General features: G+C 44.5%; 1 long non-coding RNA gene across 1 annotated transcript; it reads right to left on the bottom strand.

Annotated features, from left to right (window-relative positions):
- Positions 1 to 2,136: 2,136 nt before the first annotated feature.
- LOC132657577 (uncharacterized) lies at positions 2,137 to 5,889 on the bottom strand. Its single transcript, XR_009595973.1, has 2 exons — positions 5,589 to 5,889; positions 2,137 to 4,042 (listed from the first exon to the last, which is right to left on the bottom strand). It is a non-coding gene; the product is annotated as an uncharacterized LOC132657577 (long non-coding RNA).
- Positions 5,890 to 25,262: the final 19,373 nt, after the last annotated feature.

The raw sequence follows: 25,262 nt of genomic DNA, 5'->3' as shown, positions 1-25,262 counted from the left end.
AGGATTCTCCACATTTTTGTCTTCATGGTTCTCCCCATTTCCACCCCAGGAATCTCCACTTCTCTGTCCCCAGACAGGCTAGGAGTCTTCAGCACGGCACCCCTGGTTCTGCCCCTTTTGGGCAACAGTCCTCTCCCCGCCCCACTCAGCTGGGACCAGAGGAGGGGCAGGGTGGCAACAGCATTTGGGGGCAGCAACAGGCAGGCACAGCGCTCCTGGGGTGCAGGACTGAGGTGCCTCCGGATGGGAAGGGTTAATGTGTGCCTGGAGGGTAGATTTCAATACTTTGGCCACCTGACGTGAAGAACTGGCTCATTTGAAAAGACCCTGATTCTGGAAAAGATTGAAGGTGGGAGAAGGGAACAGCAGAGGATGAGATGCTTGGATGGCATCACCGACTCAATGGACACGAGTTTGAGTAAACTCCAGGAGTTGGTGATGGACAGGGAGGCCTGGTGTGCTGCAGTCCGTGGGGTCATAACTGAACTGGAGGCTGGGGGTAGGCGGGGCTGAGCCAGCTTAGGTAGAGGGCTCAACAGGCACCCCAGCCTGCTGCTGCCACCTCCTGTCATTTCACAATCCCCGGGATCAAGTGGCACTTTGGCCGCAGAGGGAACTAGGAACCTAAGTGGCTTCCAGGCTTGGGGCAGCTCAACCTGCTGCACTGGGACCCTTGTCCCCTCCCCCCCACCCACCTCCCTCTGGGCCCTGGGGGCAGGGCAGCAGGAGGCCAAGGGCTAGACCCAGGACTCCCGGGATCCCATTCCAAGACCCAGGGGTCTCCCTGTGATGCCCTCTGTGGCAGGAGAGAGGAGGGCAGGACCCACTGGGAGAGACTGCAGACGAAGTGGCTGGACTCGGGGTCAGCAGGTCAGAGATCGGATCTCGCTTTAGGGATTCGTGGTGGGCGTGTTGTGTAGTGATACACAGCACACAGAAGAGCTCCAGGAAAGCGTATTTACACATGAACCCACTGGACACGAGACACCGAGGCCAGAGAAGGTGAAACACCTGCTAAGGTCTGGGGCCTTCGGCCGTGTGTTTCTCCCTCCCTCTCTTCCCCGCGCGGACACGCAGGCTCACTCACTCTGTGCTCAGTGTCTCAAGGAGCCACGATGGCCCCAGACATCTGCGAACAGAGGGATATTATCATCGCCAATAGTGCATGACAGATGAACTGTGCAGGAGGCCCTCCCAACTCCCCAAGTCCCAAGTGGAGTTGCAGATAAGAGGTTTGATCCCAGGTCTCCGTCCCTCCAAGCCCCTGCTTTTTCCTTCCATCATAAATGTACGTTCTTCATGACACATTGAGGGCACACAGTTGCTGTAGAGAAAGTAGAGGAGCCCTCAACACTGGCCTTCGGGTGACAGAGTCTGGGTTTGACTCCCTCTCTCCCACTTCCTAGCTGTGGGACCTTGAATGAGTCTCTTCTCTGTTCTGAGCTGATCTCCAGAGATCTGTAAATGGGCAGAGATGGTGTCTCCTGTTAGTAAGGAGGCTGGTGAGTAGACCTCGAGGGTAACATGCAGGCCGGGAAATGCCAAAGCAGGGTTACCCAGCAGGAAGTCCCTGCAAACATCCCTCCTGATCCAAATCTGAGGGCAGTAAGCCCCAGGAGGTCTTTGCTGCCGGAGGGTGGAAGGCGTGGAGAGCAGTGGTCATGGGGATGAGGTGAGCAGGACTCGTTGACAGAAGTATGTCCAGCCACTGTCCCCACAGATGGCCCGGGGAGAAGAGGCTGCGGATGCCTCCCCCGCTTCCCATGTCCAGCCTGGGGGCTGGAGACAGGTCCTCTCTGGGAGGGGCCAGGGCTGTTTACTCTGAGCACAGAATAGTTAGCAGCTATGAGGCCGGAGCCAGGTGGGGGCTCAGCCCAGGGTGGCTCCTGGAATTCAGTCTAGGACGTGTAGAGGACACATTGACAGGCAGCTGGTTTTAGCCTGTGAATCCAGCTGCATGCTGGACATTCAGCCTCGGGCGCTGCTGCCCACAGCTTTCTTCTGGCACCTTGTCAGCTTGCCCACGCCAGGAAACTGCCTGGCCTCACCGCTCTCCAGCCCTCTTGGGCTCTCCTGGGGACTGACTCTCTCTGATAGGAATGTAGATTAGTTAAGAGGATAGGGTGGGGCAGAAGGTTGGAGAAGAAAATTTATTAGATGGTCAAAGGTAGGAAAATTCTGTGCCCTTAAGCTCTGTGCTAAATGTACATGCTCAGTTGCTCAGTCGTGCCGGACTTTGCGACCCCATGGACTGTAGCCCACCAGGCTCCTCTGTCCATAGAATTTCCCAGGCAAGAATACTGGAGTGGGTTTCCATGCCCTCCTTCAGGGGATCTTTTTGATCCAGGGATGGAACCCACATCTGCATTTCCGGCACTGGCAAGCAGATTCTTTACCACTGAGCCACCTGGGAAGCCCCTGTGCTAGAGATAGACGTATATTTTTGCTTCTGCATAAAAAGACAGAAGCTTTAAAACCAAATACACTCAGATCCAAATCAGGAATTGGCTACTTCCTGTCTATGTGACATGGAGAGGCACCTCACTGAACCCACATTTTATTCCTTAAAAGTGGTACCAATGATAACTTTTGTAGCCTTATTTTAAGGATTAAATGGAAAAGCATAAACCAAAGGTTGGAAATCAACCTAAAATGTACTATTAGCCCACATAGTACATTTAAAAAATTTGAAATAGTTGCCAATATTTAAGATTGGGAAATGTCATATACAAGCAAATTTTTAGTATCTGTTGGAAAAAGTAGACAGTTTGTCAACACAGTCATGCAAGCTCCTATGGCGAAGTTCATTAGAGAAGTGGGTTTCAAACCTCAGCCAGCATCAAATCACTTAGGGGGCATATTAAAGCAGATTTTTAAGAATCCCACCCGCAGAGTTTTGATTCAGTAGGACAGTGGAGAGCCCTGAGAATCTACATCGAAGGGTTTCCAGGGATGTTGACGGTGCTGTTCAAGGGACCATATTTTGAAAGCCATGAACTAAGCTAAGTGGGGCTGCCCTCTTCTTGGGAGGGGAGTGTTCTCTCCAGTTTCCATAACCCCTGCCATTCCTTACTGTCCCCCTGCCTCCACCCCCACTCCAAATACTTCCATTCCCATTACTCACCTGACTTGGAGGGCATTTAAAATGGTGACCTGGGGGGTGGGCTCAGAGTAAGTGTTCAGTGAAAAGATAACTTGTCATTATTTAACATTATGCCTTAGGTGTTGGGGTCCCCAGGTGGTGCTAGTGGTGGAGAACCTGCCCGCCAATGCAGGAGACGTAAGTGAGGGGTTTGATCCCTGGGTCAAGAAGATCCCCTGGAGACAGAAACAGCAACCCATTCCAGTATTCTTGCCTGGAAAAGTCCATGGACAGAGGAACCTGGAGGGCTACAGTTTATGGGGCTGCAAAGAATTGGACATGACTGAGCACATACATGAACACACACACACACACACACACACACACACACAGACCCCAGGTATTATTTTTCCATTTTACAGATGAAGAAACTGAGGAAGTTCAGCTAGGCAAAGCGACTTGCTCAAGGAAGCACAGCAGAAAAATGAGAATAAGGCCTTGACAAAGCAAGTCACAGGCTCCCAGTTATTTCAACATTTGTACACACACACACACACACACACACACACACGCAAATCTGAGGTTAGGATAGCTGTTGTTCAGTCACTAAGTTGTATCCAACTCTTTAAGACCCCATGGACTGCAGCATGCCAGGCTTCTCTGTCCTTCACTGTCTCCCAGAGTTTGCTCAGATTCATGTCCACGGAGTTGGTGATGCTAACTAACCATCTCCTCCTCTGCCACTATCTTATCCTTTTGCTTTCAATCTTTCAGTGTCAGGGTCTTCTCCAATGAGTCAGCTCTTCGCATCAGGTGACCAAAGTTTGGAGCTTCAGCTTCAGCTTCAGCATCAGTCTTTCCAATGAATATTCAGCATTGATTTCCTTTAGGATTGACTGGTTTGATCTCCTTGCTGTTCCAGAGTCTTCTCAGATGACGCATCAAAAAGTTTGAAGGTGACTTCTCAAGTATAAAGTCATATTTATCATGAAGAAAAGGAGGAAAGGAAATATAAAAGCAAGTTTTGTTTAGTGGGAGGTGACATGAGTCAGCTGCAGACAAGCTCACTCTAAGGTGACTGTAACAAGGGAACACTGAAGATTTGAAAACATCTCAGGAACATCAAGGTGTCCTTTACCAAATGGCACCCCACTCCAGTACTCTTGCCTGGAAAATCCCATGGACGGAGGAGCCTGGTAAGCTGCAGTCCGCGGGGTCGCTAAGAGTCGGATGCGACTGAGCGACTTCACTTTCATGCACTGGAGAAGGAAATGGCAACTCACTCCAGTGTTCTTGCCTGGAGAATCCCAGGGACAGGGGAGCCTGGTGGGCTGCTGTCTCGGGGGTCGCACAGAGTCGGACACGACTGAAGCTACTTAGCAGCAGCAGGGCTTTGTTCACTTGGAATTTGGACCCATTCAAACTCCCCTCTCCCTGAGAAACCTCTGTCTCTCGGAGTGTATTGACTATTCTGCATCCATTTGTCCTTTTACTGATAACACTAATCTGACTTTGATTTGAGGAATGATTCTTCCTCTACCCAAGACAGGTGGGGTTGAGGGACTTGTCAATCAGAGTTCCTGCTCTACCCCCAGACCAAGAATTTTCATCTTGACCAATGAATGAGAAAACCTGGAGATGCATGGAGCTTATTTGGAGGTGGCCTATAAAGACCTTGGTGTTGGCTTCCAAGCTGGGTCCTTTTTAGCATTCCCTTCAGTTCTAAAAGATAAACTGGATCAGTTAGCAGTATTGCTCACAAGCAAAAGAGTCCGATAGGAGTTCACTTAAGGGTACAGTCAGGAAGAGAGAATGGATGCCCACCCGCTATATCCCCACCCCATTCTCAACAATTCCTTCTCTGCTTTCAATAGCCAGACTCAGCTTCTGTTGCTCACTACAAGGGAGGTCCTATGCCTTTACCAGGGTTATCACCAAGTTACGCATTCCCAGATCCAATGGACTTTTCTCAGCCCTCATCCCCTTCTAGCTCATAGTTAAGGTCCTCCATGGTATAAATGCAAACAAATTTGCCATAGGAAAAAAAAAATTTTTTTCTACATCATCTCAGTCCAAAAAAGCTATGAAAAGGAGCATCCATCTGTGATGTAACTTGAGTCCCATCTTGTGAATCTACAGAGTCTCTGATGACATTGCTTTCAAACCTCTTTTAGAGGGCTATCTTTGAAGTCAGAGAGTCTTGTAGTTCAAGTCCCACCATTTCCTAGCTGGAAGATCTTGGCAACACTATGTAATCCTTTTAATCTTCAGTTTCTTCATTAATAATATGATATAATACTTTTAGCCTCATAAACTCATAAAATCAACATGGATTAGGAGACAATTTTTTTGGCAAAGTATCAAGACAGTGCCAACTCAAGATTTCCCTGGTAGTCCAGCAGTTAGGACTCCTCGCTTCCACTAGAGGAGTGGGTTTGATCTCTGCTTGGGGAGCTAAGTTCCTGCAAGCCTCAGGGAGCAGCAAAAAAAAAAAGTGCCAACTCACCATCAACAGCTGTTGTCAAAATGCTCCCAAGATGCTCTGAGCTCTGTCTACCCGGCCCTGCTTCCTCCCAGCGGCTCCGAGGACATTGTCTACATTTGTGCTGTGACTGCTCAGGTCCTAGACCGGATTCTTTGTACCCGCACCACGGGCAGTTCATGGTGCCTGGAAGTACTTTGTCTTTGTCTGGAAAAGTCAGGTGTTATATGGTTTCTCTGCCTCAGGGAGAGAAGCTGTAACAGGCACTCCCAGGTACCTGCCCAACAGCCTTTTCTCTTCCTTCCTTCCTGAGAAAGAAACTCAGTGTTGTGGGTGGCAACAAATTCTCTGCTAAAAATAGCCATTAAATATACATGTGAGAAATCTGTGGGTGTCAGGCTACCTGTGTGCTCTCAGGATCAAAAATAAATATTTAGCACTCTTAAGAGTAAACTATTAACAAGTAAGAATCAAACATGAAATTATTGGAAACTGGTGAATGATTCCAATGAAACCTGATAATGAGTAAATAAAGAGCGTATACCAAAACAGAGCTAAACAAATAGAAAACAGTAATCTATGATCTAAAGTACTTGAAAGAAAGAAAAAAAAATAAAGGAAAGAAAGAACCTCTCTCTTTCTCCTTTCAGCATCCCTTCCCAGGGTTTATCTAATCTCATGCTCTGTATAGTCATGAGAGGTGGGCAGGGTAGATTTCATCATGCCGACTTAATAGAGGAGAAAACTGAGGCTGAATCAGAACAACACAGAATGGGCAGGGGCAGAATGCACGCATAGCCAGCATATACTCCAAGAATTAGTGTGGCTGCTTCGTAGAGTTGTGTAAGGGAGGAGCAGTCATGTAAAGTAGATTTTTGCAGTGGTTGCTATCCATCTCCATCATTACATGGTACCAGCCACTGCCCTTGTAAGTGGACCCACCTCCAGGGTCACGTGGGAAGGCAAGAGCAGAGCCATATTCTCCCTATTACTGTGATTCCGCACCCTCCCTATCCATATAACCACTCCTCTTAACACCATTTTTCATTAGGTGAATAATCTCTGATCTCCATCTCCAGCTGACTTCCTCCATTCTTGGTGAGTTCCATTCTCTCCTGCTGGCCAGTGACCTTTTAGAAAGTAAATTGAATCCTGATATCTTCCTGTTCCAAGTCCTCAGGAGGATTCCTCCCATCCGGCTCCCACCGCCTCCACACTTGGCCAGTCTCCAGCTAACTTTCCCGTTTCATCCTGTGCTTTCTTCTCTCTCCCATGGACAGTTCTCATTAATCACTTGCTAAATATCTCATAGGATTTCTAGTAAAGTGAACTCATGCGAGCAGAAATTGGGTTTGTCCCATGTATTACACATGCTTAGTAAAGATCTGATATTAATTGTTCATATTAAGTAAGATACACACAGACACAGGAGCACACACAATCTTTTTTGTTGTTAAAGTTTTTGGCCATGCCCCAGGGCTTGTGGGAATCTTACTTCTCTGACCAGGGATCTAACCTGTGGCCCTTGAAGTGGAAGTGCCAAGTCCTAACCATTTGACTGCCAGGGAATTAATCCCCACCCCTCGATCCTCCCACCGACTGCCCAGCCCCTTTTGAAAAAACAAGGCTTAGGAGTTCAGTCTTCCCACATCACACAGTAGAGGGTGTGTGTGAAGCTTCCAGTGAAGATCGCATTTCCTCATGTTGCCACCAGGGGGCAGGCAAGCAATGCAGCAGTGTTAGTCGCTCAGTCGTCTGCGACTCTGCGACCCCACAAACTGTAGCCTGTCAGGCTCCTCTATCCATGGGATTCTCCAGGGGCAGGCAATGTCTTCCTTAAAGAATGGTTCCTAATGGCTGAGGAACAGATTGTCGCGCGTGTGTGTGTGTGTGTGTTGCTCAGTCGTGTCAGACTCTGCAACCCCATGGACTGTAGCCCACCAGGCTCCACTGTCTGTGGAATTCTCCAGGCAAGAATACTGGAGTGGGTTCCCATTTCCCTCTCCAAGGAATCTTCCAGACCCAGGGATCGAACCCGGGCTTCCTGAATTGCAGGTGGATTCTTTACCATCTGAGCCACCAGGGATATGCTGCTTGGTCCCAAAGAGAATTAGCAGAAGCTCATACTTTCCGCCTACAGTTTTGAGAGACCGGATTCTTTGCAACCCCATGTACCGTAGCCTGCCAGGTTCCTCTATCCATGAAATTCTCCAGGCAAGAATGCTGGAGTGGATACCCATTGCCTTCTCCTTTGAGAGAACAGAGAGTCAAAAAAGGGCATAGTCGGGTGGGCAGAGGACTGGACACGGGTGGGGTCTACCTCTGTAGTAATAAGACTTTCAGTTCCTCTGAGGAAGAAAGGGACGTTCTTAGGACGCAGACTGTGATATTCCTTGGGCACTGAGGAATATCCCGAGGGGGCTATGTTCCTTGCTTTAATGCAGTAGACGGCACACTTAAAAAGCAGTCAGAAGCCAAGGAAACTAAAATTCCATGTGCTTTTAGGCAAGTGCTTTGGTCTATGGTAAGCACTTCCGCTAAGCACTTCAGCACCATAATCAATGTAGTCCTCAAAAATAAACAAACCCGTGAGTTTCTTAAGGCAGAAGAAATTTTCTCTCTTCTATTGCAAAGAAAGAATCTTTGGCTCAGAGAGGTGAAAGGACTTTCCCAAGATCATCATCACCCAGCACTATCCAGAGCTGCTAGAGCCAATCTCTTCAAATTAGCACTAAGTTCTTTCCCTTAAACAGTTATAAGTGAATAATTATCAATAATAATTAAATGAATTATCACAAATAGTATTATTATTACTGTTATCAGAACTGTCATTCATCGAGGGGTACTCTGCCAACACTTGAGCAAAGTATTTTACAAATATCACGTCCTTAAATTTTTACCATAATGCTAAAAGAATGATGAAGAAAGAGAAAGCAACCTCTGACTTTTAGGAGCTGACCTGGTACCACAGTTGGCCTTTTGTTCCTTGTTGAACATAAATATTTCGAAAGACGTTAAACAGCAGACAAAGCCGTTCTGTGTCTAGGAGGGACCCAAACAAAAATAGAACACTCTGTAACCAGGTTTGAACACAGACAAAATGAGCTAAATCACACAAACCGCCAAAATGACCTCGCATACCTCTATCTTGAGTGACTGCTACTTCTTTACCGAATACAGTTATAACCTCTGTCTAGTCTTCCCTTTTCAGAGTTAACATTGAGATATCCAATCAGAGAACAGCCCACTTCCTATCACCATCCATCCAGAGCACAGCCAACTTGCTGAACCCAGCCCCAAATCACCTAACGCAAGCCCACATTCCAGCAGTCCTTTTAAAACTGTTTTTAATTGTTTGATTGAGTTTTGGCTGCATTGGGTCTTTGTTGCTTTGCACAGGGCTTTTCAAGTTGCGGGGATGCGGTGCGTGGGCTCCTCCTTGCGGTAGCTTCTCTCATTGCAGAGCAGAGGTTCTCAGCGTGCAGGCTTCAGTAGTTGCGGTTCCCAGGCTCTAGAGGGCAGGCTCAGTAGTTCTGGCACATGGATTTAGTTGCTCTGCAGCATGTGGAATCTTCCCGGCCAGGGATCGAACCTGTGTCTCCTGCATTGGCAGGCATGTTCTTATCCACTGCACCACCAGGGAAGTCCTACAACTCCTTTTTAACATCCTCTCAATGAGACATCATGCGGTTCATAAGGGTGGTGACTTGGTTCTTGCTGTAGTGAGTCGTAAACCCAACTCATTCAGCTAGCAACAGGAGTGTTTCTAGAGGTCTGTGGCTGTAAACATCGGCAGATAAGCATTATCCTTATTTTATAATGAAAGAAAGCAAAACTTAGAGATGCTAAGAAATGTGTCCAGGATGATGAGGTAGTGAGTAACAGAAGGAGCACCATCTGTGTCCTTGTTCATTTAACTGCAATGACTTTTGAGTTCCCTCTGCCTCAATTCCCTCATGTGTAATAAGGTAGTTAGACTCTGTCCTCCAAAGGTCCCTTCATCCCACATCTTCCCAGAGGCAGGACCATGAAACCTTGTCAAAGTGGCTCTACTTGGGAGAACCAGCACCTCCCCTGGGGCCTCCCTAGATTCTGAACAAGGCATTTATCACAAGGCCTTGTAGCTGGGAAGGTCTAATATGAAACTGAAATATGGTGCATCCTGGGACCTATGTACACTAGTCCTGGACCCCCAACCACCATGTACATCCTGTCTTGCCTTTCAGCCATCCTCTGTCGGTTATTCACATTTCCACACATCCTGTTGCCACAGCTCTTGCCCAGCTTGGGGAAGGAAGGTGGGAGGGTGACTTGGGTGCTCTGACCCTACTGACCACCCTCTTCTTCTTACACTATCCTGTCTCTTTTAACCCAGTGAGTGAGCACCTCATGAAGGTGGCTACCACCCTATCAGCCTCCTTGCAGTATTAATTGTGGGGAGTGAAAAAGATGGGTTACTTCAGGTTGAGTCCTGAGATTTTGAAAGCTAGTGGAGGGGACTTAGCAAAATTTTGCATATGCAGTTACACTTTGTAGGGGAGGGGTGTACTTCTTGACTGCCATCTCCCAATGTCTGTAGGATCACTTAGGACAAAGATGTAGAATTGGTTGGTAGGTTTCTTGGGAGCAGACTGAGTGCAACGTGGAAAGCCAAGGCCTAGGGGAGGGAACAGCTACGGTTAAATGGTACAAGTGTTTCACTGATGAATGCTTGAGCTGGCACCTGATGCCCAAAGGGAAATGAGGTCCCTGTGGGGGGAGGTATAAAAACTGAGGCTAAGTGACTGTCTTCTATGAAATTTTAGTGATTATTCAGTTTGTTGTTATTGTTCAGTCCCTTAGTCTCATCCGACTCTTTGAGACCCCATGGACTGTAGCCCGCTAAGCTCCTCTGTCCATTAGGTGTCTCAGCAAAAATACTGGAGTGAGTTGCTGTTTCCTTCTCCAGGGGATCTTCCTGACCCAGGGAACGAATCTGCACTTCCTGCAGTGGCAGATGGATTGTTTGCCCCCGAGCCACCAGGGAAGTGGTATTCAGTAGCTTTCTCCAATTTATTTTCCAACACGAAGTTTCTCCTCTGTCCAAACACCCACTCACCTATGTCACTCAGGCTTGAGGAGTCTCTTTCTTAGAGATGCTAAAGGCGGCTGCCTTACTCCCCTCATGAGTGGGGACTAGCAGGAGGAGGCAGGAATGCCAAGCTTTAGCATCAGGGCTCTCATGTAGATAAGCTGGTTGCCGCAAGTATCCCCTCTCCCTTACTGCCAGGAGCCAGAACGGGAGATCCCACCCATGACAAGGTCATGCGGAGGAGACCTGACAGGCAAGGCGGATCAGGACTCGAGGGACTCCCTGGACCTGCTTGAGCATCTACCCCAAACCAAAATTTGTCTACTGTATACTATATTATGCCTTTCACCAACTCTTCTGACATTAACAGGGGGCTATCCCTGACCACCTTTCTCTTGAGAAAATCAACTTAGGGCTCTAGTTGATAAGTTTCCTGGGCATGAAAGGAGCATTTCAATCCAAACCCCCCTTTAGCATTCTGGCTTGCTTGGCAGGTTTATTCAGACTCTTGCAACTATGCATATGATTGTTCACAACATCCCAACCATGACACAAGAAGCTTAAGCATTCTACAAATATATAGCCCTTCGAGGGGTGAAAAAGTTTTATTAAAATAATACTGGTGAAGGGTTTCATTGTTGAGCCAATGCTTGTTGACAAGTTCTCGTATCCCTTATCCATTGTGTGCCTGGGAGTGCATTAGTTAATATAGTTGGAATGCAAGAAAAACAAGTAGTAGCCTTGGTATTAACTACGTCAGACGTTTGAGCTAATAAGTTCTTTTTTTGTTGTAACCCACTGCACCTTTGCTCCATGAGAATGTAACTCTGTTTAGTACTTTTTGAGGCTGATACAGATTAGAGGTATAAGGAAAAAACACTTCAAGGGAGAACAAGTTTTCTGGTTGATTAACCTTTATCAAAAAAGGATCATAAAATGTCAACAGACCTCCAAGGCGAGAAGATAATGTACACAACATAAAACCCTTGTTTATGGAAAGGTATGCAGGAAAAAAAAAATCCTGGTTTCAATAAGGGCAAAACTGCTGGAATGTTTGAGCTGACTCTGCATGACTTTGCATCTTTCATTTTCCTCTGTGTACAAGTTAGGGTATAAAAGCTCTTTTTGAAAATAAAGTTACGGGCCTCGCTTCACCTAAGCTTGGTCTCCCCGTGCCATTCTTTCACCAATGCCGTTCATCCTGAGGGTATCCCTGGACTCTGCTGAGGCTGGACCCTGGCAAGTGGTGCCCGAAACAGGGACCTGAAGGTAAGCTCCCCATTGTCCAGTTTCCGGGACGGCTAGGACCCCACTGAGGGCCCCGCGCCCCCCCCCCCCCCCCCGCATAAGATAGGTAGGGTGAGGAAGAGTGGGTAGCATTGAATCTTTCCTTGAAGACAGAGGTCATTGACATGGGTAACAGTGAGTCAAAGAATGACAACTCTTAATAGGAGTAATTTTGCAATTGTTAAACAAAAGAGGAATTAAAGTTAAGAATGCTAGTATTCAATCCCTTTTTACATTTGTACAAGAACAATGTCCTTGGTTTCCAGAAGAAGACACCGTTAACCTAGATACCTGGGAAAAGGTAGGGAAACAGCTAAAAACTTATTACACTTCCTATGTAAAGGGCCAATACCCCGTTAATCTTAATTATACCTTTAAAGGACTAACTGATGACCTTCCTGTATGCTTCAATTTCCCTGCTAGTCACACTAGAGATCTTATCACCCCTACGAAAGAGGGATGTATTGGAGCCTCTAAAAAGGCTATCCTGACAGACTCCTCATCATCAAAATTTCATAAAAAAGGAAGCCGAGGCAGTCCTAAGATGGTGGAGGAATAGGACGGGGAGACCACTATCTCCCCCACAAATTCATCAAAAGAATATTTCAATGCTAAGTAAATTCTACAAAACAACTTCTGAATGCTGGCAGAGGACATCAGGCACCCAGAAAAGCAGATCATTGTCTTCAAAAACAGGTAGGAAAAATATAAAAGACAAAAAAAGAGACAAAGGAGGTAGGGAGGGAGCTCCATCCTGGGAAGGGAGTCCTGTCCCGGGAAGGGAGTCTTAAAAGAGAGAAGTTTCCAAACACCAGGAAACACTCTCACTGCCGAGTCTGTGGCGAGCCTTGGAAGCACAGAGGGCAACATAACAGGGAAGAAAAATAAATAAATGATTCATACCAACAGATTACGAGCCCAACGGTAACTCCCCCAGTGGAGAAGCAGTGCAGACGCCTGCATCCACCACTAGCAAGTGGGGGCTGGGCAGGGAGGTGCAGGCTGCAGTGCTTTTTAAGAATTGGGCAGAATGCCCTGAGTGTAACCAGAGCAAACTAACTTGGGCGAGCATACCAGACTGTGGGATAGCTACCACGCAAAAAGCTCTAACATAAGACACCACCAGGACCGTGCACAGAACAAAGGACGGAACAGAAATAGCCGGTTGCAGACCATCCCCCACCAGTGACAGGCAGCCAGAGCCGTAAGGGCTGGAAGGGGGCAATTGCAGCCCTGGAGAGACTTTACCTACCAAATGGCAAGCAGGCTTCTTTGCTAACTAAGACTTCTTGGGGTTCTGGACAGTCACCATCTGCCTGACAAGGGGTGCCAGCGGTACAACCCAGAAAACTGAGCAGCAGGGAAAGGACAAGATGCAGCGACCACGCTCGCCAAACACCTGAGCTACTTGGTCCTGGGAAGGGCACAAAACGCAGGCCCAACTGAATCTGCACCTCTGAGGGCTACCTGAGAGCCGAGCCTGAGCGGCTTAAACTGGGGAGATGCATGCAGCCTAGGGCTGGCCTCAGATGGTTCCCAGTGGAGCAACCTAGAGCCTGAGTGGTGTGCACCATGTGCAGGGGCATGCCCAGCATGGCTGAGACACTGCGAGCACACGCCAGTGTTATTTGTTTGCAGCATCCCTCCCTCCCCACAGCGAGACTGAACAAGTGAGCCTAAAAAAAAAAAAAAAAAAGGTGTCCACCACCGCCCCTTTTGTGTCAGGGCGGAAATCAGACACGGAAGAGATCAGCAAACAGAAGAAGCTAAACAGAGGGAATCGCCTTGGAAGTGACCCCACACTGCCCACAACACCGGAGAAAGTCCCAGAAATATCTTTACTATTTTTACGACCATTCTCTCTTTTTGTTGTTGTTGTTGTTTGTTTTTTCTTCTTTTCTTTTTCTTCTCCTTTTTTTAACTTAAAAAAATTTTAAGTCCTCTATTTCTTCTTTAATTTTAATTTTTATAAGCTACTATCACTTTTCCAAAAAAACCAGACCCTATTTTTAAAGCAAACGCTGTATATATATATATATTGTGTGTGTGTGTGTGTGTGTGTGTGTGTGTGTGTGTGTGTGGTTGTTGTTGTTGCTTTTTAATAATTCTCATGACTTTGTTTTTTTCTTTCTTTATTCTTGTTCTACTTTTCTTTAATATTGTATTTTTGAAAATCCAACCTCTACTCTAGATTTTTAATCTTTGCTTTTTGGTATTTGTTGTCAATTTTGTACATTTAAAAACCCAATCTTCAGTACCCAATTTTACCTGAGAGCGAGATTACTGGCTTGACCACTCTCTCCTCCTTTGGACTCTCCTTTTTCTCCATCAGGTTGTCTCTGCCTCCTCCCTCCCCCTTCTCTCCTCTACCCAACTCTGTGAATTTCTGTGTGTTCCAGATGATGGAGAACACTTAGGGAACTGGTTACTGGCTGGATCTGTCTCTCTCCTTTTCATTTCCCTCTTTTATCCTCCTGGCCACCTCTGTCTGCTTCCTCGCTCTCCTCTTCCCTGTATAACTCCATGAATATCTCTGAGTGGTCCAGACTGAGGAGCACACATAAAGAAGTGATTACTGGCTAGCTTTCTCTCTCCTCTTTTGATCCCACCTCATCTCATTCCAGTCACCTCTAACTACTGCCTCCCTCTTCTCTTCTCCATGTAACTCAGTGAACCTCTCTGGGTGTCCCTCAATGTGGAGAAACTTTTCATCTTTAACCTAAATGTTTTATCATCGGTGCTGTATATAGATGGAGAAGTCTTGAGGCTATTGTAAAAATAAAACTGAAAACCAGAAGCAGGAGGCTTAAGTCCAAATCCTGAGAACATCAAAGAACTCCTGAGTCCAGGGAACATTAATTGATAGGAGCTCATCAAACACCTCCATACCTGCACTGAGACCAAGCACCACCCAAGGGCCAACAAGTTCCAGAGCAAGACATACCTTGCAAGTTCTCCAGCAATACAGGAACACACCCCTGAGCTTCAATATACAGGCAGCTCAAGTTACTCCAAAACCATAGACGTCTCATAACTCATTAGTGGACACTTCATTGCACTTCAGAGAGAAGAAATCCAGCTCTACCCACCAGAACTCCGACACAAGTTTCCCTAACCAAGAAACCGTGACAAGCCACTGACACAACCCCACCCACAGCGATGAAACTCCATAATAAAGAGAACTCCACAAATTCCCAGAATACAGAAAGGCCACCCCAAACGCAGCAATATAACCAAGATGAAGAGACAGAATACCCAGCAGGTAAAGGAACAGGAGAAATGCCCACCAAACCAAACAAAAGAGAAAGAGATAGGTAATCTACCTGAGAAAGAATTCCGAATAATGATAGTGAAAATGATTCAAAATCTTGAAATCAAAATGGAATCACAGATAAATAGTCTGGAGACAAGGATTGAGAAGATGCAAGAAATGTTTAACAAGGACCTAGAAGAAATAAAAAAGAGTCAATATATAATGAATAATGCAATAAATGAGATCAGAAACACTCTGGAGACAACAAATAGTAGAATATCAGAGGCAGAAGATAGGATTAGTGAAATAGAAGATAGAATGGTAGAAATAAATGAATCAGAGAGGAAAGAAGAAAAACGAATTAAAAGAAATGAGGACAATGTCAGAGGCCTCCAGGACAATATGAAACACTCCAACATTCGAATTATAGGAGTCCCAGAATAAGAAGACAAAAAGAAAGACCATGAGAAAATACTTGAGGAGATAATAGTTGAAAACTTCCCTAAAAAGGGGAAGGAAATAATCACCCAAGTTCAAGAAACCCAAAGAGTTCCAAACAGGATAAACCCAAGGTGAAACACCCCAAGACACATATTAATCAAATTAACAAAGATCAAACACAAAGAACAAATATTAAAAGCAGCAAGGGAAAAACAACAAATAACACACAAGCGGATTCCCATAAGGATAACTGCAGATCTTTCAATAGAAACGCTTCAGGCCAAGAGGGAATGGCAAGACATACTTAAAGTGATGAAAGAAAATAACCTACAGCCCAGATTACTGTACCCAGCAAGGATCTCATTCAAATATGAAGGAGAAATCAAAAGCTTTACAGACAAGCAAAAGCTGAGAGAATTCAGCACCACCAAACCAGCTCTCCAACAAATGCTAAAGGATATTATCTAGACAGGAAACACAAAAAGGGTGCATAAACCCGAACCCAAAACCATAAAGTAAGTAAATGGCAACGGGATCATACTTATCAATAATTACCTTAAATGTAAATGGGTTGAATGCTCCAAGCAAAAGGCAAAGACTGGCTGAATGGATACGAAAACAAGACCCCTGTATATGCTGCCTACAAGAGACCCACCTCAAAACAAGGGACACATACAGACTGAAAGTGAAGGGCTGGAAAAGATATTCCACACAAATAGAGACCAAAAGAAAGCAGGAGTAGCAATACTCATATCCGATAAAATAGACTTTAAAACAAAGGCTGTGAAAAGAGACAAAGAAGGACACTACATAATGATCAATGGATCAATCCAAGAAGAAGATATAACAATTATAAATATATATGCACCCAACATACGAGCACTGCAATACGTAAGACAAATGCTAACAAGTATGAAAGGGGAAATTAACAGTAACACAATAATAGTGGGAGACTTTAATACCCCACTCACATCTATGGAGAGATCAACTAAACAGAAAATTAACAAAGAAACACAAACTTTAAATGATACAATAGACCAGTTAGACTTAATTGATATCTATAGGACATTTCACCCCAAAACAATGAATTTCACCTTTTCTCAAGTGCTCACGGAACCTTCTCCAGGATAGATCACATCCTGGGCCATAAATCTAACCTTGATAAATTCAAAAAACTTGAAATCATTCCAAGCACCTTTTCTGATCATAATGCATTAAGATTAGATCTCAATTACAGGAGAAAAACGATTAAAAATTCCAGCATATGGAGGCTGAACAACACGCTTCTGAATAACCAACAAATCACAGAAGAAATCAAAAAAGAAATCAAAATCTGCATAGAAACTAATGAAAATGAAAACACAACAACCCAAAACCTGTGGGACACTATAAAAGCAGTGCTAAGAGAAAAGTTCATAGCAATACAGGCATATCTCAAGAAACAAGAAAAAAGTCAAATGAATAACCTAACTGTACACCTAAAGCAACTAGAAAAGGAAGAAATGAAGAACCCCGGAGTTAGTAGAAGGAAAGAAATCTTAAAAATTAAGGCAGAAATAAATGCAAAAGAAACAAAAGAGACCATAGCAAAAATCAACAAAGCCAAAAGCTGGTTCTTTGAAAGGATAAATGAAATTGACAAACCATTAGCCAGACTCATCAAGAAACAAAGGGAGAAGAATCAAATCAATAAAATTAGAAAAGAAAATGGAGAGATCACCACAACAGACAACACAGAAATACAAAGGATCATAAGAGACTACTATCAGCAGTTGTATGCCAATAAAATGGACAACGTGAAAGAAATGGACAAATTCTTAGAAAAGTATTACTTTCCAAAACTGAACCAGGAAGAAATAGAAAATCTTAACAGACCCATTACAAGCACGGAAATTGAAACTGTAATCAGAAATCTTCCAGCAAACAAAAGTCCAGGTTCATACAGCTTCACAGCTGAATTCTACCAAAAATTTTGAGAAGAGCTAACCCCTATCCTCCTCAAACTCTTCCAGAAAATTGCAGAGGAAGGTAAACTTCCAAACTCATTCTATGAGGCCACCATTACCCTAATACCAAAACTTGACAAAGATGCCACAAAAAAAGAGAAAACTACAGGCCAATATCACTGATGAACATAGATGCAAAAATCCTCAACAAAATTCTAGCAATCAGAATCCAACAACACATTAAAAAGATCGTACATCATGACCAAGTGGGCTTTATCCCAGGGATGCAAGGATTCTTCAATATCTGCAAATCAATCAATGTAATTCACCACATTGACAAATTGAAAAATAAAAGCCATATGATTATCTCAATAGATGCAGAGAAGGCCTTTGACAAAATTCAACATCCATTTATGATAAAAACTCTCCAGAAAGCAGGAATAGAAGGAACATACCTCAACATAATAAAAGCTATATATGACAAACCCACAGCAAACATTATCCTCAATGGTGAAAACTTGAAAGCATTTCCCCTAAAGTCAGGAACAAGAAAAGGGTGCCCACTTTCACTGCTACTATTCAACATAGTTCTGGAAGTTTTGGCCACAGCAATCAGAGCAGAAAAAGAAATAAAAGGAATCCAAATTGGAAAAGAAGAAGTAAAACTCTCACTGTTTGCAGATGACATGATGCTCTACGTAGAAAACCCTAAAGATTCCACCAGAAAATTACTAGAGCTAATCAATGAATATAGTAAAGTTGCAGGATATAAAATCAACACACAGAAATCTCTTGCATTCCTATACACTAATAAAGAGAAAGTAGAAAAAGAAATTAAGGAAACAAGTCCATTCACCATTGCAACGAAAAGAATAAAATACTTAGGAATATATCTACCTAAAGAAACTAAAGACCTATATATAGAAAATTATAAAACACTGATGAAAGAAATCAAAGAGGACACTAATAGATGGAGAAATATACCATGTTCATGGATCGGAAGAATCAATATAGTGAAAATGAGTATACTACCCAAAGCAACCTACAGATTCAATGCAATCCCTATGAAGCTACCAGCGGTATTTTTCACAGATCTAGAACAAATAATTTCACAATTTGTATGGAAATACAAAAAAACCTCGAATAGCCAAAGCAATCTTGAGAAAGAAGAATGGAACTGGAGGAATCAACCTGCCTGACTTCAGGCTCTACTACAAAGCCACAGTCATCAAGACAGTATGGTACTGGCACAAAGACAGAAATATAGATCAATGGAATAAAACAGAAAGCCCAGAGATAAATCCACACACCTATGGACGCCTTATCTTCGACAAAGGAGGCAAGAATATATAATGGATTAAAGACAATCTCTTTAACAAGTGGTGCTGGGAAAACTGGTCAAACACTTGTAAAAGAATGAAACTAGATCACTTTCTGACACCATACACAAAAATAAACTCAAAATGGATTAAAGATCTAAATATAAGACCAGAAACTATAAAACCCCTAGAGAAGAACATAGGCAAAACACTCTCCGACATGAATCACAGCAGGATCCTCTATGATCCACCTCCCAGAATACTGGAAATAAAAGCAAAAATAAACAAATGGGATCTAATTAAAATTAAAAGCTTCTGCACAACAAAGGAAACTATAAGCAAGGTGAAAAGACAGCCTTCAGAATGGGAGAAAATAATAGCAAATGAAGTAAGTGACAAACAACTAATCTCAAAAATATACAAGCAACTTCTGCAGCTCAATTCCAGAAAAATAAACGACCCAATCAAAAAATGGGCCAAAGAACTAAATAGACATTTCTCCAAAGATGACCTATGGATGGCTAACAAACACATGAAAAGATGCTCAACATCACTCATTATCAGAGAAATGCAAATCAAGACCACAATGAGGTGCCATTTCATACCAGTCAGAATGGCAGCGATCCAAAAGTCTACAAGCAATAAATGCTGGAGAGGGTGTGGAGAAAAGGGAACACTCTTACACTGTTGGTGGGAATGCAAACTAGTAGAGCCACTATGGAGAACAGTGTGGAGATTCCTTAAAAGACTGGAAATAGAACTGCCTTATGACCCAGCAGTCCCACTGTTGGGCATACACACCGAGGAAACCAGAATTGAAAGGGACACATGTACCCCAATGTTCATCGCAGCACTGTTTATAATAGCCAGGAAATGGAAACAACCTAGATGTCCATCAGCAGATGAATGGATAAAAAAGCTGTGGTACATATGCACAATGGAGTATTACTCAGCCATTAAAAATGATACATTTCAATCAGTTCTAATGAGGTGGATGAAACTGGAGCCTATTATACAGAATGAAGTAAACCAGAAAGAAAAACACCAATACAGTATACTAACACATATATGGAATTTAGAAAGATGGTAATGATAACCCTGTATGTGAGACAGCAAAAGAGACACAGATGTATAGAATGGACTTTTAGACTCTGTGGGAGAGGGAGAGGGTGGGATGATTTGGGAGAATGGCATTGAAACATGCATACTATCAGGTAAGAAACAAATAGCCAGTCTATGTTCGATACCAGATACAGGATGCTTGGGGCTGGTGCGCTGGGATGATCCAGAGAGATGATATGGGGTGGGAGGTGGGAGGGGGGTTCAGAATTGGGAACTCATGTACACTCGTGCCTGAGTCATGTCAATGTATGGCAAAACCAATGCAGTATTGTAAAGCAAAATAAAGTAAAAAAAAAAAAAAGGAAGCCGACTAGTTTGGGTATTACAGGCCTGAATGCCTGGGATCCTTGACCTCTATAAAAACTTGTTCCTCAACACTCCACTGAAATATCCAAATTGCAATGATGTTGCTCATTCAGATGTCATACGGAAAACTATAAACGATCATTTAGGGTATCTGATTTGGAAATCTTGTACTTATAATTCGAAAATTGATTACAGAATACCGGGAGGAAAAAATTATACAATCGAGGACTGAGGCAACCCAAATCTAGGTCAGGATCCAATGTCCGTTCATGGCTATACCGCTAAATTTGACAGTTGGAAACATGATTCTGTTCCATGGCCGTTAGCCGCCAATAGATGGCATCATAATCAATTTGTTCCTTCTATGTTGTCCTGTACAGCTAAGGGCAGAACTTTTTGGCAACCAGAGATTTGAAGAGCCCTTGCTGCTACTTCCCCTATTACCCTATCCCAACCAGAAAATGATTCTACTTACTCTATTTTAGCTTGCTTACCCTCTCCCTATGTTTTTCTCTTCACTAATGACTCTGGAAGACTTAATATATAAATGAATTATTCAGGTGGACCTAATATATTATCTTGTGAACAATGTATGCTCTCATCTTGTTTGACCCCTCAATATAACGTTTGCTCCTTTGTGGTGTTGCAATGTCCACCCTATCTTATGGTGCCTGTGACTGTAACCACTTATTGGTATGATAACTATGGTCTTGCTGTGTTGCAACAGTTACAAGATTTGATGCAATTGTGATGGTTTGTGGGCTTACTTATCTTGGGAATATCAGCCTTAATAACAGCAATTACCTCTGCCACAGTGGCGGCAATATCATTGACTCAACAAGTGCATACTGCTCAATATATTAATACTATGTCTAAGAATGTTTCTTTAACGTTGGCAACACAAGAAGTTATAGATAGGAAACTAGAAATGAAGGTAGATGCCCTAGAGGAAGCAGTAATACATATTGGGACTGAATTACAGGCATTAAAATAGAAATTGGCACTGTCCTGTCATGCCGACTACTGGTGGATTTGTGTAAGACTCCTGAAAGTAAATGAGACAGATTATAATTGGGAGAGAATTAAAAACCACATTTCAGGGGTATGGAATAGTTCCAACATTAGTTTAGATTTAGGAAGACTTCACAATCAGATAAAGACCATGGAACATTCCCGATTGGACTTTACTGCTGCAGGAGCAGCAAATGACTATTTTCATACATTTTTGAACTTTATTTCAGGAAAAAACATTCTGTCTACTATTCTTAGCTATGCTGCTGTGGCCTCTCTAGTTCTGCTTCTCATAATTATTCTTCCTTGTATTGTTAGAACTCTTCAACAAAGCACTCAGAAGCTCGTGACTGAATTACATCTGGCTGTCTTAAAAAATGAAAAAGGGGGAGTTTTTTTTTATAGTGAAAACTTTCCTTACTCTGTCCAGAGGGGACTTCCAGGTTCATTGTATTCAGGGTTGGGTGGACTTTGAGGAACAAGCTGAGGTCTCCTCATGATGCTCAAAGGCTACTTGGAAACAAATATAGACTCCAACCTGGGAAATGGATGGAGGTAGGATCTCTGTTCTCCTCTCCAGCTCTTTGTCTTGCCCCAAAGCTCCTGTTCACCCCCTTCTCTCTACTGATGGAATGCAACTCATGCTTCCAAACTCAGTTCAGACATCACCTCTTCTGGGAGGCTGGCCTTGACCACTTCAGGTGACAACCAGTGTCTCCCACCACAGCCCCAGGAAACTAGTCCTCCAGCTAAGTAACATTGCCAGGCTCCCATTTCCTCCCTCACAGGATTCACAGGATGATTAAATAAAATCATGCAGGCAAAATGGTAACACAGAACCTGGCACATGGCCAGAGTTCACTCAAAGGGTTGTGGCCTTTCTTTAACAGAAGAAGCCCCCTCCCCAGACGTGACCCCAGGGAAGGGGACTCTCCAGAAAAGTGGACAGTTGAACATCATGTCCCTTCCTTTCTTCTGGTGTGTGAAGTAGGGGGTTTTGGAAGGACCTTAGTAACTCCAGAATGGGCTCTGGTTGCCAGGGGAAACCACTGTCTGACAGGAGGGTTGGAACTTTCATTCCTATCCTCCCCCATGCCATCTATCCACCTTCCCTCCCCCTCAACCTCAAGGAGGAAAGTGGAGCTGTTGGTTGAACAACTGCCGATGGCCAATGATTTAATGAATCATGACTCGGTAATGAAGCCACCATAGGAAGCCCAACAGAGCAAGACATTCTTGTTATTCAAGAGACCTGGGATCCACCCAGGGAACAACAAGGCTCACCTGGACCCCTGCAGCAACTTGTCACCAGGCCCCTGTCTCTGCCCTTCGCCCCCTAGAGGCCACTCCCCACACTGCAGCCGCAGAATCCAGCTACCGCCTGAGTCCTATCCCATTTGCTCCCACGACCAATCCCTCAGTGACTTCCCAGCTCTCTCAAAGTCAAGTTCCGATTATTAAATACCTACTAGACTCCTCATGATGTGCCCCCAACCCTCATGATCATGGGGTTGCTGTGGAAGCAGTGGAGGCAACAGGCGTATATTCCTTCTCCCCGAGAAGTCAAAGACCTTTGGGGTAGTAATAATGGTGGTGGTTTGGTTGCTAAGTCATGTCCGATTCTTGCGACCCCATGGACTGTAGCCTGCCAGGCTCCTCTGTCCATGGGATGCTGCAGACAAGAATATTGTAATCATGAGTAATATAGCAGATAAAACAGCTTTGTTGTGTGTGTTATGCATTATCCTAAGCACGTATCTTAACTCACTGAATCCTCAAAAATCCTAGAAGAGTGGGTGAGGAACTGTTGATATTTCCTTGTGTTACAGAGGAGGAAACTGAGGTAGAAACAAATAAGGTAATTTTTCTAAACTCATGGAGTGGAGACAGAGGATTTAACCCAGGAATTTGGCTTTGGAGTCTGTGCACACGCACCCTGCTGCATTGTTAGCTGTAAACTTTGGTGCACACGTGAGGGGGTTACACACTCACAGTCCCTTCACTCACACCTGTATATTCACTTCCAGTTACAGTCATGTAGCACAAGACCCCTGTGCCAACCCATCCACACAAAGACAAGCATTTTCCATTCATACACACACACACACACACACACACACACTTACCACACACCCTGTGCTCCACTCCAGGCTCAAGGAAGAGGGGGCTGGGCTCAGTGCCTAAAAGCCCCAGAAGCAAGTCCAGCCGAACATCACGCAGGCACAGAGCTGGGTGATGAGCTGAGAGGACACGGGGCAGTGGGGGGCTGCCTTCCTGCACAGAGACACCCTTTCCCTGGAGAAGGGCAGGAGCTCTCAATACCGAGCTGCCCCAGGACAGAAGGGCTTCGGGAGCCCATGACTCACCAACAAGCCACTGTGAGAGGAGGGTCTGCTCTCTCCTGAGACATTCCACATGTGGCACTTTATTTAGCCTCATGTCCATCCTGCAGCATCTGGGTTCTCATCCCATTGTGTCAAGAAGAAAGTACAGGCTCAAAGAAGTAAAGTGACTTGCTCAGACCCCACAACCAGCAAATTGAACAACTAGGATTCTAGTTCAAGAGCCCTCTGCCCTGCCCCTCTTCCTGCCTCAGTCTGTCCACCCGAGACCAGGGAGCAGCAGAGACTCCTCTTTTCTTCCCTGTCCCCTTCTCGTCTGTCTATCTTTCTCTCCCAATGTCCTTCTCTCCTTGTCCTCTTCACTCTGGTCCAGGTTAGAGGCTCCCATATCCAGAAGCCCCCTCTTGAGCCTGTGTTTCCTCCCTCTCCCTGCCCCCCTTCTGCTCATCAGTGACTGAGGTCTCTGATTACAAGCCTTCCCGGCCCCTGTAGGCATCTGCAGAGAAATTACAAGGCAGCAATATCACATAGTGTGTATTCTGGATAAAGGCATGTTATCTGAACACTGTGGGACTCAGATCATATCTCTGCTCCTATTCCTTAGTTTTTCACTCTGAAAAATGAGAAGCATGGATACCATGCTATCTAAGGCTACATCCTGAAATGGATGGAATGTACTTGCAGCAGGCAGAAGAGATTTAAATTTTTGTGATGCTGAGTCCTCTGAGAGGGACATTCATATCTAAGTCATGGGAGACCACTTTCTGGCCATGAGACATAACAGGGCCTCATTTTGGATGTATGTAGTCTGTCTCCATGAAGTGGTGGTATGAGTACTGGAGTTTTAGGATTAAAAGGAAAAGGATAAACTGGAAGTTGCAAATCTGGTTAGAATACTGTTAGCTCACCATGTAAATTTTATAATTTTGAATCATTTGTCAGCATTTAAAGGTGGAGGATTTCATAAAAAGGAAATTTCTAGCATTGCTGCACAAAATAAACAATATCGCAACATGGTCCTGCACGGGCAGTGGGTCTCACACTTGAGTGAGCATCAGAATCCCTTAGCCATTATCAAACACAGACTTGAGATCTTCATCCCCAGAATGTTGATTCAGGAGCACAGAGTGGGACCTGAGTAGCTGCATCAACAAGGTTCCCCAGGCACTGAGGGTGCTGTCAAGGGATCACACTTTGAAAACCAAGAACCAAGCTAGGAAGAGTGGTCTCTTCTCAAGAGGGGACCGTTCTCTCCAGTTTCCATAATCCCCACCATTCTTTATGGTTCCCCTGTACCACCTCAGTTCCAGATGTTTTCATCTGCGTTACTCACTTGACCTGCAGGGCATTTAAACTTGTGACCATCTGCGCTCACAGTAGGCATTCAGGAAAAGGTAGCTTGTTCTTATTTTATACTCTTATGAGTTAAGTTTTATTACTCCTTTTTTTACAGATGAGGAAACTGAATTTTGGCTAAGGGAAAGTGACTTGCTGGAGGAAAAACAGCTGAAAGTTAGAAGGAAGACATTTGTTCCAAACTGTTGGTCATGTGTCCCCAGTTACTTCAATGTTACTAATACACAAACACAAACAACTCCCA

The sequence above is a fragment of the Ovis aries genome, chromosome 13 (assembly GCF_016772045.2).
Source record: "Ovis aries strain OAR_USU_Benz2616 breed Rambouillet chromosome 13, ARS-UI_Ramb_v3.0, whole genome shotgun sequence".
Classification (NCBI taxonomy): Eukaryota; Metazoa; Chordata; class Mammalia; order Artiodactyla; family Bovidae; genus Ovis; species Ovis aries.
The sequence above is the reverse complement of the archived record's forward strand: the minus strand, read 5'-3'. Positions and strand labels throughout refer to the sequence as shown.